At 35.6% G+C, this 16,112-nt stretch overlaps 1 long non-coding RNA gene across 1 annotated transcript; it reads right to left on the bottom strand.

Moving 5' to 3' along the window:
* Positions 1-2,956: 2,956 nt before the first annotated feature.
* LOC111914065 (uncharacterized) lies at positions 2,957-15,092 on the bottom strand. Its single transcript, XR_006191091.1, has 8 exons — positions 15,037-15,092; positions 8,694-8,740; positions 8,025-8,141; positions 7,554-7,608; positions 6,599-7,456; positions 5,542-6,526; positions 4,040-5,035; positions 2,957-3,937 (listed from the first exon to the last, which is right to left on the bottom strand). It is a non-coding gene; the product is annotated as an uncharacterized LOC111914065 (long non-coding RNA).
* Between the last annotated feature and the right edge of the window lie 1,020 nt (positions 15,093-16,112).

Raw genomic sequence — 16,112 nt, 5'->3', positions numbered from 1 at the left:
GTTGGAAAACTTGTAAATCCGATAACGATCTACATGTAAATCCGATAAGTTAGAGCATCTCCAACTCATTCTCATTCCCATTTTTCTCTCATTTGTACCCTCATTCTTCTCCAACCACCCTCATTTATTCCCCCATTTTAGGAGATATGAATAGTATTACACCAAATATGATGTTATACTATTTATTTCTCCCAAAATGAAGATGAACTTTTTGTATTTTTACCTAATAATTATAATATAAATGTAGTATTTAATACTTATACTATTTTGTTATATATTAAATTATATTAACTAATTATAAATATAAAGTTTATGTTTTGTTCATCAAATTCTTATAAAAAGTTAAATACATATTGAAATTTTAAAAAACGATAAGGTATTTTACAAAAGTTTATAAATATGTTATAAGTAAAATATTATTTATTTAATATTGTTGTAATGAAAAAATATAGATTATATTTTTGTTAAAACCAAATTAGTAGAAGGGGTGTGTTTGACAACCAATGTAAGTTGGAAGAATTGAATATACTTGGAATATACTTTTTTGGGGTAAAAAATGGAATATGGTTGGAGATGAAACACTAGTTACACAATTTTTTACTCCATTTTTGGGGGAAAAATGGGAGCGGGTTAGAGATGGTCTTAGAAATACTTACAAACACAAAATTTTATAAAACACACATATAAACTCGAAATAGAAACTAACACACAGAACATTCAGATTATGAAATGATGTTTTGGAGTTGTTCCTTGATTTCTTGTTTATCTTGTGGTTTCTTTATTTCTTCCTTGGGTTTGTCACCGGGGTGTTTTCGTTTCATTGAAGTTTTAGCCGGAAGAGGTGGCGATGGCGATGGGTTTCTGGTAGTCAGTGGCGGCATCGAATGTGTAGATACAAAGAGCGGAGATGGTCTTGGTGGCAACCACCATTGATGACCAGTACCACCATGTGTTGTTGATATAATCTGTCTTGATCATGGTTTCCAATACCATTGTTGCTTCAACCATCTGCAATCCAAAAAATAGAGAATGGATATGGACCGGTGGGGGGAAACCTAATCTACTTCGTCATCGTTGTTTCCTAATTTGGTTTCTCCACTACCAAAACTCCTTCATCTATTTACATTACCACCAAAACACTTTTGTTGACTTGTTCATCTTTCACTGAAATGGTTTGGAGTTTGTCCTAGTTACATTCTTTAGTGGGATTTTTTGTAGGTATTTTCCGATGAAGAACTTATAGTGTCGAAGAAATGCATGGCCTATTTGTAAAACCATTTTTCTTCATCAGAAGAAATTATGGTGTCGGGGGCCTTCTAAAATCCATGTTATCATATGCTCAATATTTTTCAATCCGAACACACATCAAAATAGGTTAGATAATATGATTGTCTAGTGAGTTATCCGAGGTTGATTGATTTAGAGTAAGGGATAGCAATCCACATACCCGTATCTAACCTCCCAAAAACCATTTTTATAACAATTTAATACTTTCCTTTTCAAACCAATATTTCAAGAGTGTATTCTATTTCCCAAATAGGATACATGGGAATCAAATTGTATAAGAAATGCAATACATGGAACTAACCCAACCCTTGTGGATTTTAACAAGTCCAAACTCGCAACAATTAATGGTAATGGACACATGATGGAACTCTCCTCAAGTTTCTAGAGAAGGTGGGTCTCCCACCTTTATGTTCTCTAGCAAAAAGGCACTATCTTCTTCTATGTCCGGTTAAGTGGGTCTCCCACCATCAATCTAGCTAGTTGTGATACCTTGTCTCAAACAAGGGGTAACTAGTCCTCATACATACGTGAGGATTATTAAGAAATCTACTCACAGCAACTCAACATGAAATGGATCTAAGGACTTGACCAATGAAGTCTCTCATCCTAGTATGAATGTATGTATGCAACAAATAAGATGTCAAAACCACTTTTAAAAGCTTTATTAGATTTTTGCTATCTAAAACCTTCCAAAAAAGCTTGTTGTCATAAATGCAACAAGTATACATGTATGAACAATTTGGCAATCAAGTCGAATAAAACAACTTTCAAAAATAGGGAAAGTAATAAATAGAGACGTGTGTTCCTGATAGATCCTAGCTTCCTACACCACGTCTTCTTTAATGAGTAACCACCTTCAATCACTACCTATAGAAATTGAAAGTACATTACTATGTTGACCAAATTTCCCCTAGTGCTAGAAAATTTTATTAAATTCCCATATTGTTATCTATAATCCATTAAGATGTTAAATGACATGGTTTTGGTTTTGTAGCTAGGGATTAGTCGGTGCGCGAAAGTTGGCCTAGAAACCTTCATTAGAGAAGTGTCCTTTCCAAAAAAATTTGGTCAATAAAATTGGTAAAACGGCAGCCAAGAGAATTTTGTTGTGTAGGGGCGAAAGTGTATCCCGACACACCATGTGCGTGCGTCGCGTTGATGCAAACTCCTTGTTTTGATTCTTCCTTTTAGAGTGTTGGGTGTGGGCAATGGGGTTATGAAGCCAAATATTTCCACCTCACAATTTAACATATTATACATGAAGTGGGGGGTGGTGTTCCCATGTTATAACATGGTGTTAAGAGGAGAGAGAAAGAGAGAAATGATTTGATTGGGTGTTTCCTCTCGTTCTTGTTACCACATTTCATAACGCCACATCTCATAACTAGAGGTTGGGGCGATGTTCTAGCCATTACGGTGCCTCCACATAGGCAAAAACACCCTCCACGCGCCCGTACCTAGTAGTTTTAAATTCCATTTTTCCAAATCCTTATCCAAAACCTTTAAGAGTACTAATTATTATTTACAAAAGGGTATCAAGATAGGACATTGATAGGCAACATTAATTGACTTGACTTAATCCATAAAGCTTTCCTAATAAATCTTGGCATTTACTAATCCTTAAGCTTATTTTTATGTACAAGTACTCAATGTGCTAAATAGCTTAATAGATATAACTGGAACATCATTTTCTCAAATCAAATTCCAAAGTAGCAACATATATGTCCAGGATATGTTCCCCAATCATCCGATCTATTAAAATCACATTAAAAACATGATTTTTTCATTCTTTTCTTAATTTCCCATTTTACCCCTCTTCTCTAACTATCATTATAATCACATTAACTTGTGATGATTCTTCATGTTGTTCTTAACTTCATAAACCAAAACCATTGTTATGAACAACAAATACCCCTTATAACACCATTAATCATCATCAAAGTTCATAAACTCATAATTGTCACAAACTACATTTTCTAAGTAGTTGATTCTACCGTTGCTTTAAGCAATGCTTTTCCATGGAGGAATTGAATACAAACATCTCCAGTCGTCTTGAAATCATGCAAAGGGCAGATTAACACATCATCATTATCATTGGAAAATCTAGGGATTTTAGAGAAAATACAATTCCAACATCAAATCTACCATGGAATGATAGATTTGAGTTATAAACCAACATAAACAACATAACTTGCTTATAACACAAAACCCTAGTCCTCAAATGAGTTGAAAATCTAATCAAATTTCTAATCCATAAATGAAACTCGGATTTTACACCAAAGGAGGAAGAAGGTATACATTTAACCACTTAAGTTCTTCAAAACTTGTAGACTAAATTGCAAAAATGGTCCCTATGGTATGCATTTTTGGGGGTTTTAGTCCAAACCTCGATTTTTTTGGATTGGTGGTCCTTTTGAGTTACTTTGCTTGCAGTTTTGGTCCATGTCCAAACTAAAAAGATTATTATACCCTTATTTAATTTATTTTTCATTTTTCTTTCACTTTTTAATATTATTATTAAATATAAAAGTGGGCCCACTTATCCACCCACCTCTCTCTCTCTCTCTGCAAATTCACACACACCTACACTTCTACTTCTGCATTTCCTCATCTGTTCTCTTCTCTCCTTATCGTCGATCGAATCTAGAATCTGTGGTAACAAGAAATATTGACAAGAAAGTGAATTCCAAGAAACATACATCCAACAGAGGCAACAATTTCTTCTCTGAATTTATATGCAATCTCTTCTTACCTCATCAACGATTTAGGAAGGATTTACACACACACACATACTTTTTGAAATCGATTGAGAAGTTGAAGACATATGGGGGGACGAAATTGATTTCAAATATGTCAAGATTCAACCACTGTCGATCTCTCAAGATTCAAACCCGGTAAACCCTAATGAAATATTAAATCAATTTTGTATCTAAAATCAATTTTAAGGGTGAAATCGAACCATGATTATCTTCTGTTTATCTCAGATGACGCGATTAATACCTCCTCTGTAGTGAGGCATCTGGGTTTTTTTGCTCTTGAAATTTAAAGTGAAAGATCCGGTATTCGGGGAGAAAAGAATGTTAATGGAGAAGATGTGGGTTTCATTAGAAGGGTCGTCGATTGCTTATGGTGGTGGTTGAGATTTAGGTGAAAGGAAAACAGGTATGGAGGAAGATTGGTAATTTTAGGGTTGATTTGTTGTCGATTTCATCATCAGAATGGAATGGATCGGATGTGGGTTGATTTGGGAATCGAGGTTTGTGTTTATTGGGATATTGTTTCCTCAAAACCTGTTAACATAGAAAAATCGATGCAATTGGAGGTGGGTTGATGTGGGAATCCCTGATTTATTTCTCCATTATCATCTCCATCATCGAGTAAAGCATAGGTGATGGCGAGGGTGAGAAAGAAGAAGAAGGAACGAAAGACTTCAGACCGTGGAGGAAGAGGATAGACACGAGAGGTTTAGAAAAAGACGGTAACATGTTTTGAGAGAGAAAGAGAGAGGGTGGATAAGTGGGCCCACTTTTATATTTAATAATAATAATATTAAAAAGTGAAAGAAAAATGAAAAATAAATTCATTAAGAGTATAATAGTATTTTTAGTTTGGACAAGGAGCAAAAGTCCAAGTAGATCAAAAGGATCATCAATCCAAAAAAATCGAAGTTTAGAATTCATCAAAAGGATCATCAATTCATATAATCTGTCTTGATCATGGTTTCCAATACCATAGTTGCTTCAACCTTCTGCAATCCAAAAATAAAAGAATTAAAAATTAATATTAAACAACTAGTATTTTTAGTTTGGAATTATTCAATAAAATACAACTCAAACTTAATTTATTTTCACAAAAATGATGAGAATTCTGACTTTTGCTTTATTTAAAAAAAAAAACACGTAGTGGATCTTCATGTTATATATACAGCAATTGTGTTTTTTATCAACTTCACACATAAAACATGCATTGTGAAAGTATATATATATATATATATATATATATATATATATATATATATATATATATATATATATATATATATATATGTGTGTGTGTGTGTGTGTGTGTGTGTGTATGTATATAAGTATATCGTATGTATGTGTGAAATAAGATAGAAGGCAATATAGTCATTTTACTTGGGATAGGGCCGAAAAACGTAACAAAAACCTCAAATAACGACCAAATTTTCAAACCCATTTCTTTAAGGGCCAAAACCGAAAAAGAGCTAAACTCAAGAGCAAAAATGTAATTTACCTCATATACAGTGTTAGCTGATTTAACAAAAGCACACCAATCAGACCTCCATTCAGAACTTGCCCTAGACCCTCTTTTTGCTCAATCGGAAAGCAGCTTGCATGTCCAACAAATTAATCTTCAATCGTCTTAATGAATCACAACCAAGACTGAGTTAATTAACCGGGTCCTGATCGACTCACCAAACCCAAATCCAAACCACAATCACACTTGTTCTTCTTATGTTGTTCAAATTCAACATTTCCGAAAAAAGTTTCATGGCATTTAACATAGTGGTATCTACATGGCAACACGCGTTCTTTCATCTTGGTTTCTTCATTGAATCCGGATTTGTAGTGTATTTCGCCTCCAGCAACTCACTTCCCTTTGTAGCAAGTCCGCTGTTATGCAAAAAGACCGTTTTGCCCTTGACCGAATCTATTCCCGTTTGTTGACCGTGTTTCATGATTGACTTATGCCACTTCGAGATCAAATTTCTCTATTCTCTTCTCGTGGGTCGTTTCTTTTCAGGTAGTTGATGAGATTCTTGATTTGTTCTTCGGATTGGGATAAATGCCATGCACCGGAATCGGAATCACACATTCCGGTATCGTTGACAACGATTCTGAAATGAGTCCCATTAGCAAACAAGCCAAGATATATCTTCTAGCCACTTCTGCAGCGGATTAATCGGAAACAATTCTATTTTTACTTTTTTACCCTTGTCCTTCTTTGTATCTTTAGCATCACCGGTTACGTTAAACGAATTAACTATTTTTCGCAAGAGCTTAGTCACTAGCCTAGGTAGCAGTGCCATGTGGACAGTAGTCAACTTGTCAACCTTATGTTTAACACAATTCATTTCTACTGTTTCCAGAAATGCCCCTGCCCCATATCCATATGTAACAGGCCTGGGAGCAAGAAGACCGTTTTCAAGATCTTTATATGATAAACAATCTTCTTCCACTTCAAGAACTTCTTGTAAACGACATAGGAATTCATACACCTGTGTAGAAGAGAAGAAAGATCAGAACATGTTATAAAAAGACAAGAATACCCTTGTATAAATAATGCATACCTGAAGAAGGTCGCCTGTTGCATGAGAAGATATATAGCCTTGAGGAAATGAGACTCCCAACAGGAAAAGGCTCCACACCCTTTATTTTATTTTTTTACTTGAAATTGTTGAAGATGAATCAAATAAACTATCTTTGCAAAATATATAGCCTGAACAGGCTACCACACCAGGGAGTTGTTCTATAAATTCTTGAACAAATTCAAAGTCTAATCCAAACCGATACTCTCTCAACCAATTCATCAATAACTCTGAAAAGTCACAATTCTCCTTGTCACCATGAATGACAGTCGGCACATTGACACATTTTTGTGAATGTAAAAGTTCTCCAGATCTATGCTGACCTCGTGCGTAAAATGAACAGATGACAAAAAGCTCAAATCTTCAGCTTGCCTATAGTAACACTGCACGCCGCCCTTCCGGTTGATAACTTTTTTGTGAACATCAACAATCTTTTTTAATAGTAGCTTCCATGTTGATGATGGTGAAAGACCCTTCAAAATATAGGTCATCAATTACATCTTCATACCCTACTTCATCACCACTGCCCGGATCTATCTTGGTCATCTCGGTCAGCTCGGTCACAACATTGTGATACTCATCAAGGTCTGTTCAACATAGAATAGTTTGACCATATTGAATAGGTGATTCTGAGCAACTGGACCTGGTGATTTGGAAAAAGGGTCCACGTTGACCGTTATTCGACACGTCACATGTAAAAAGTGAGCCGGTAAGCTTTTCTTGCCAACAGGATTTGTACCCGATTGGCCAAATATAATTGGCACCGTAGTATAATGGGCTTGCAATGATTTTCCCAAATGAAAGAACATAAAAGTCTTCAAATTGTACAGGAAGTTGAACCTAAATGTATAACATAAATATAATCCAAAATGTAAATAATTTGACAAAAAAAGATATGAACTAAAAATGATGGTCAATAGTAAACATTCTGACTTACATTGATCTTGTGTGCCATCAACCTGATATGATATGATATCTGAATGAAGCAAAGCCTACAGAAAATGTAACAAGTCAATGCAATTGAACCACAGTCAAATTTAAATTTGGAGAAGTGATCTATTACTCCAAATTTGCAACTATTGATTTGATTTTTCGATCTAAAAGACAAGATTATTGGGATTTCGCATTACTAATTAAATCATTTGGAAATTATAACAACTTGAAGTAAAAAATGGCATGTGAACAAACACAATTAAACCTTAGATTTAATAAAGGTAAATCGCTTTTTAATTTCACCATCAATTCAAAATTTTGTGAATAGAAAGTATCTTCATTTGACTAGATTTATGATTGTGAAAGAATGCAAATGATTTACAACTAGAATACCTGGTTTTTAGGGCTTCATAAGAAAACATTCATCAAAAAGTAGAATACAAGAAATCAATAGATATAAAAAGAGGACAATCACCTTCAACCTCCTCTATTAGGATTTGTTGCCTATCTCTCCAATTTAGGGCTTTCAGGGCTCTTATGGTTTCAAACTTCAACTTGAAATCTTCCTAGTAAATAGATTCACATTATATACCTACACAGATCAGGTTAAATCAATGTAATCTTACAAAGAGGGCATTATAGTAAATTCACAATACTTGGTTTGATTTACCATTTTAATTGATATGGCAAACAGCGGAAGACATAACCTATTTCACTTTTTGCTATATAGATTTCCAAGTTAATAACAATTACCAAAGTGCCCTTAACTTGGAATGCTATATAGATTTCTGGCTTAGTAACACTTACGCCCTGTTTGGCAAACTAGCTAAAAAGCTAGCTTATAAATAAGCTATCTCGAATTAACTTATCAATAAGCTAGCTTATAAGCTACTTTATAAACTATAATAAGCCACTTTTATGGTTTTACCAAATGCTAAATTACTACAAGCTAACTTATTTTAACCAAACATGGCCTTAGTAAGATTATTGTAATTTAACCCTAATTTCTCTCCATTGAGTGTTTGTCGATCCTAATAGAGAAGCCCAAATATTTTGTTTGCTTCTTCCCTTTCGTAGGATTTGAACTATGAAATCTTGTTTGTGTGTTAAAACGAAATGAGAAAGGCGTTCTTTGGTGACATACCATTACTTTCTTCATTACATTTTTCCCCATTCCGGTCCAAGAGAAGCCTATAGCAATAAAAATATGTTACTTTCTTCATTACATTCCACCTCATTATTATAAACAAAATATGCAAAGGAATGTTATAAAAAACATAATAATCAAGAACAAGAATAAAAAACACAACTTCAATTTTTAAAGCAGTAAGATAGAATAGAAAAGCAAACAAAATATTGAAATGACCTGGAAGATAATCAAACAAAAATAAGAAGAAATAAGTTATAATAATATAAAACTACAAAAGCACATTGTCCCTTGTTGTGCAAATTAAATAGATTGACCATAACTAGTAACAAAGTTAATTATTTCGGAAGCTTATGTTTTGCAATGTACACTTTATATAAGTATTGCGCATAAGCCAAATTATCTTAATTCATTGTACACTTTATATAAGTAACCTTTATTTTATACGATGGGTCAAACTCAATGAACATTTATGCAGCAACATTCCACTTTTTCCCAATTTATACAACAAAATGGCAACCATGTTTTTCTTAAATGACACAATATATATATAAGCTTGGGGATTCAAAATTAGCTAACGAATTCTCTTTCTTTTTTTATTTATTTTGGGAAAAACTTGACATCAATCAGTAAAAGTAATTTGTATTGAATATTATCAATAAACGTGATACAAGGTATATATATATATATATATATATATATATATATATATATATATATATATATATATATATATAAATAGAATAATTACACTCTAAACCCTAAACTAAAGCCAACTGTCTAATATTCCCCCGCAAGCTAAGGTCGGGTAAGGACTTGTAGCTTGGATCGTAACCCCTCAAATCTTTGTGAAGACAATGGCTTAGTGAAGATATCTGCAATATGATCATCAGTAGAGATAAACTGAACTAAGAGCTTCTTTGCAGCAACTTTTTCTCGGACAAAGTGAAAATCAATCTCAACATGCTTTGTGCGAGCATGGAACACAGGATTAGCTGATAGATAAGTAGCACCTAGATTATCACACCATAAGATTGGTGCTTTAGTGACCGGAATGTGTAACTCTCTTAGCAACTTTTCAAGCTAGGTAACCTCAGCAACAGTATCAGCCAGAGCTTTGTATTCAGTCTCGGTGGAAGACCGGGAGACAGTCTTCTGTTTCCTTGCTGACCATGATACTAAATTCGAACCAAGATATATAGCATATCCCCCGGTGGACCGACGGTCATCCAAGCAACCAGCCCAATCAGCATCAGAGAAGGAAGTAACCAGAGGAGATTTGGCATCTCCATACGCATGAATAGTGGTGTCATGGGAGGGTGTGAGACGTAGACCAAAATTGCTAGTGCCTTTAAGATATCGAAGAATCCGTTTAACAGCAGACCAATGGTTGTTAGTTGGAGAGTGCATAAACTGACAGACTTTGTTGACTGCATAGGTAATGTCGGGTCGGGATAGGGTGACATATTGTAGGGCTCCAATAATCTGACGGTATCGAACAGGGTTCTCAAATAAAGGACTATCACCAACGAATAGAGAGACACCCGTGGGGAGAGGGGTAGGAGTTGGTTTGGATTATGTGAGACCCGCATGATTTAAGATGTCAAGTATATATTGTTGTTGAGATAAAAAAAAAAGACTATTACCATGATAAGCAACCTTAACACCAAGAAAGTATGAGAGTGTCCCCATGTCTTGAAGAGCAAATGTCTGACTAACATATAAATAACCGTAAACCAACATATAAATGTATGTAACCTTAGCCGAGAGTATAAAGAGAGAGGGATCGGTGTGGGACCCTTTGAAGCCGAGTGCATGAAGTGCCCGGGATAGACGGTGAAACCAAGCACGTGGGGTCTGCTTAAGGCCATACAAGGACTTATAAAGTAAGCATACGTGATGAGGTTTCTTAGAATCAACAAAACCAGGAGGTTGGCGCAAGTACACAGTCTCCTTAAGATCGCCATGAAGGAAAACATTTTTAACATCTAGCTGACGGAGAGGCCATTGGTTAGACACTGCCAGAGATAGAACCACTCGAACAGTAGTGAACTTGACAACTGGACTGAAGGTGTCATGATAGTCAATGCTAGGTTGCTGATGAAATCCCTTGGCAACTAAACGATCCTTGTAGCGTGTGATCGAGCCAGTATGATCACGTTTAATTTTGTACACCCATTTGCAATCAACAATGTTCATATTAGATGTGTGTGGTACAAGTGTCCATGTACCATTTTGAATTAGGGCAGCATACTCATCAGCCATGGCTTGTTGCCAATGAGGATTTTTGGCAGCAGCGAAAAAAGTTGTAGGTTCCTGCTCATGATCGGTAGTAGCATGGAAGGCATAAGGGTCAAAGCGGGCTGGCTTCTTGGGGTTGGGACGAAGGTTAGAGGGGCGAGCCCGGGTAGCAGGAGTCTTGGTGGAAGGAAGGTCAGATGATGAATCAGAGACGGGCACATTTGGGCGTCGTCTCTGTCGAGAATAGGTTAAAAATTGAGGGACCTCAGTAGTAGTAGGTTCTGCTGATGTAGTCACGGTGGTAGGGGGAGCAAGGGAAACCGTGGATGAAGGTGATAAGGGTGGTGGAGGCGGTGGTGTACTGGTCGGTGTAGGGTCGTCGGTAATAACTGGGGAGGGATAGGTCGAGATATAGGGGTCAGATGTGGAGGGTGTAGGTGGCACGGGTTTAGGACTTAGAAAAGGGAAGTAAGTCTCGTGAAATCGAACATGACGAGAAATATAAACTTTGTCAGAATTGGGATCAAGGCACCGGTACCCATGGTGAGAGGAGCTGTATCTAAGAAAGACACAAGGAGTGGACCGAAAATCCATTTTATGTTGATTGTAAGCACGAAGATGGGGAAAGCACCGACACCCAAAGACTTTGAGAAAAGAGAAATCAGGTTGACGCTTAAAAAGATGCTCAAAGGGTGAGATGTGAGTGGTAATACGGGATGGCATGCGGTTGATGAGATAAACAACTGTGTCAAAAGCGAAGTGCCAATAAGTGTTCGGAACACCGGATTGTGCAAGTAGAGTTAAGCCGGTTTCAACCACATGGCGATGACGTCTCTCAACCAAACCATTATGTTCACTTGTATGAGGGCAAGAGAGCCGGTGAAGGATGCCAAGAGAGTTGAAGAATTGAGTTAACTTGCGAAATTCTCCCCCCCCCCCCCCCCCAATCAGTTTGAACAGATTTAATTTTTGTAGAAAATTGACGTTCAGTGATGATAAGGAATTGTTTAAACACATCAAACACATCAGATTTGCGTTTAAGTGGAAAAATCCACATGAAGCGGGAAAAATCATCAACACAAAGCAAAAAATAATTGTGGCCATCAATCGAAGACACAGGTGCGGGACCCCAAACATCACACACAACAAGATCTAAAAACTTCTGACTATTAAAACTAGAAGTAGACAAATGAAGTTTAGATGATTTCCCAATGAGACAGGAATTACAAAAAGGATCTGTGATTTTACTAGAAACAGGAAGACAATATTTAGAACACATAAAGTTTAAACGTTGTGGATGCGGATTCCTAAGTCGTTGATGCCAAATATCTGAAGGAGCTTTAAAAGTAGTGAACGCAACTTTGGGAAGGCGCTGGAAGGATGGAAGACGAATTGAATAAAGTCCATTGTTACTTGGACCCGTGAAGAGGGTAACTTTGGTAGTATTGTCCTTCACAGCAAAAAAAGAAGAGTGAACTTCAAGGAAAACATCATTATCTAGGCAGAATTTTTGTACAGAAAGGAGATTTTTTTTTTTGATTTCAGGAACATGAAGAATATTTGACAAGGAAAACATTTTAGTAGGAGAATAAAATCTAGTAGAGCCAATATGAAGAATAGGTAATCCCGTACCATTGCATACATGGAGAACATCCTCACTGAAATAAGGTGTGTGACTATCAATGGAGGAGAGATCATGAGAGACATGATTATTGGAGCCGGTGTCAGGAAGCCAAGTGGTAGTGCGAGCTCGGTTTTCTGCAAAGTTAGCAAAGGGTTGTGGGCATGAACGGATGGTGTTAGGATCATGGTTGGGGCATTGTGAAGGAATGTGGCCAATACCGCAACGATTACACGTGCCATAGACGGTGTTCTGGGTTGAGGCCCATGGGAATTGGTTTCTAGTCCCTCCTGGTTTGGTGTTATAGTTTCCGCGACCCCGACGATTGTTTGAGCCACAACCTTGAGATGATGATGGAGGTCGGTTTGTATAAAAGGCTTGGGGGGAGGGAGGAGCCGGGCTCAATTGTAGACCGAGTTAGGAGACAAGTTGTTGGAGGGCTTGAATGTGATCAGGAGAGGGATGAGCCTGGTTAGGTGTCAGACGGTTTGATGAGGTGGTGGTAAAGGCTTGGACAGGTGCAACAACAGGAGATGTTTTCTTGATCATAAAGTCATGATCAGCCAACAAACCATGAAGATCTTGGAAGGATGTGGGTGCTTGTCGAGCAAGAAGAATGGATTTGAGGCCATTGTATTCCTCCCAAAGGCCGGAGATAACAAGCATGACAAGATCTTTCTCCTTGACAGGTTCTCCAATGTTGGCCAAGGCATCGGAGTACTCTTGAGCCCGTAAAAGATAAGTAGATGCGGTTTCATCAGGTTTCATCTCTAGCTTAAGGAGCTAGGTTTTAAGGGTGTATTCTCGTGTAGAGGTTTGAGGGGCATAGGCCTGTTGTAGAGAGAGCCAAAGATCTCTGGAGGTCGTACCTTGAGCATGAGGGTAAGAGGATTCTGATATGGTGGATAGGAGAAGCATGCGCACATGCGCATCATTGGCAAGCTAGGCAGTGTGGGAGGGGTTTGGCTGTGGTGGCCTTGTCTACTGCTGGTAGACTAAGAGCGGGACATGGGACAGACTCATCAATATATCCATATAGATTGTTGGTGACAAGAAAGGGCTTAATCATTGTTTTCTAGAAGCCATAGTTTGTTAGAGAGAGGGTGAACGGGAATTTATGGGAGTTGTGTGACGTCTTCTCTGTTGTGGAGAAGGCTGTAATTATTGTCATGGTGATGATCAATTGTATTGATCAATATTTCGATGATCAAATATGGACAGAAGTTGTCGACAGGGAGAAACAAGAAGTGGCGGCAAAGGGTTGTAACCCTAGAGCATGTATCGGCTCTGATACCAAATCACTAAAAGTAATTTGTATTGAATATTATCAATAAACGTGATACAATATATATATATATATATATATATATATATATATATATATATATATATATATATATATATATATATACCCTTAAAGATATATATGCTTAGGTACCCAAACACACAATAACACATCGTTTTGTTTGATAGATTTATATTAATATTCTTAAACTTTAACTCCTAACTTGATTTACTTTCATGTTTTTCAAAATTTCACTATTATCTTTCTCTTACATCACATCTTTTTGCTGAACACCTACTAGGCTATATATATTTTAGTTGAAAATTAAAATTATGTAAGAGGAAGATAAATGTGTAGTTTATAAAAATCTTGGAAGTAAATCAAGTTTAGAGTTAAATTATAAGAACATTGAACAATTAAAATGTATTATATGATACAAAACGACGTAGTATGGTGAGTTTGGGTACCTAAGTTTATATATCCTTAAGGGTATATTCACTTTTCCCTATATATATATATATATATATATATATATATATATATATATATATATATATATATATATATATATATATATATATATAAAATAATTACACTCTAAACCCTAAACTAAATCCAACTGTCTAATAACATCTAATTACATTTTCGGGATCTTTCTTCTATCATATATTCTTATATAGTAGATTGAGGGGCCAACAGATGCATAGCAACTTTGATACACATTTAATACTTGGCATATCGATCCTATTAAAAAGACAAATAAGAGGCCATATATATAGTACATCATGAGACTTCATTATTATTTACCATTTCTCAGTACCATCATAGCTAAGTTTCATACAGAAATGAAATAAATAAACTACAACTATAGATACTTGCAACGAAATTCTTGCATAATAACTACTATGTGCAAAAATCATGTTGTTGATCAATGTTAATCAACTCCAAGGTGATTAAATTCATCTTAAAAAAGATTGCACTTCTCCCCACAAACTTTTGCTAACTAAATTAAAAACAAAATTTTAATTTTAACTTCGCTAAAAAATCCTTTTAGAATTTAGATTTTCTTACCAAAATAGATAACCAGAAAAATAATAATAGTAATAATAACAACAACAATAGTAATGATAATAATAATAATAATAATAATAATAATAATAATAATAATAATAATAATAATAATAACTTGATACCTTCAATTGCCATTGCAAGTAGCCAAATCTCTGATGCGATTACGCCTGCATATCCATTGACCAAGAACATCTACATGTTATGATTTCAAAATTGATTAATTAGTAATGTGAAATTCCAAATAATCTTCTTTTGTTAGATTGAAAAGTTGAATAAGTAATTGCATATTTAAATAAATAGATCAATTCCCCAATTATAATTTTGATTGCACTTCAATGGAATGGTCTTGTTACAATAGGGTTGGATTCATTCAGATATCAGATTAATGAAATATAAGATTGATGTACGTTCGACTTTTTTGTTGCCAGATTAGTTTCTTGTCAATTAAGTTCATTTTGGAAAATGTTTGTTTACCTTCCGTCATAGGGGCGTCAAAAAAGCCCGAACCTGATTAACCCGACCTGACCCTAACCCGAATAAGGTAATTAGGGTCGGGTTCAATAGGGATAGAATTCCAAATCGGGTTATTCGGGTTAACCCGATAAACCCTATTTGTAGTTAGGGTCGGGTTTAGGGTTGATTTTTACAAAAAAATCGGGTTTCGGGTCAACCCGAATAACCCGGTTAGGAATTCACAACCTTTACATATTCCACCGCTCTCTACTTGAACAATACAAAAGACTACAAACCCTTTGAAACTGTAAATTGTTGCGACTCTAGAAGCATACGAGGGTCAAGTAACTCTCATTGGCAAAGTTGAAGTCCAAAAAGATATAAAATCTCAAAAGTACTAGAGCGCCTAAGAAAGTAAAGATTTTTTTATAGTTATTTCTATTTTAAACTAACTATAAACATGAATAAACTGCATGGTGTTGATCGTTAACTAGAGATTGAAAGTTCATCTATTTAATATTTATAATGGAAGAACTCTTTTAGCTATTGTGGTATGCATGTTTTCTCATATGTTGTAATAACCATGAGGTCCATGATCTTTTATTTTTAATTTATTTCAACTTACATGCATTCTTGATGTTAAGAAAAGAGTGAAAAAATGGTTTGAGTTTATATCATATTGCACTCTTGAAAAAACCATATATATTATATTTAAATTAAGTGTTTAGTGTATTAAGCCGACTAA

The sequence above is a fragment of the Lactuca sativa genome, chromosome 4 (assembly GCF_002870075.4).
Source record: "Lactuca sativa cultivar Salinas chromosome 4, Lsat_Salinas_v11, whole genome shotgun sequence".
In the NCBI taxonomy this organism is placed as follows: Eukaryota; Viridiplantae; Streptophyta; class Magnoliopsida; order Asterales; family Asteraceae; genus Lactuca; species Lactuca sativa.
Note: the sequence above shows the minus strand (reverse complement) of the source record. Positions and strands in the feature narration are given on the sequence as shown.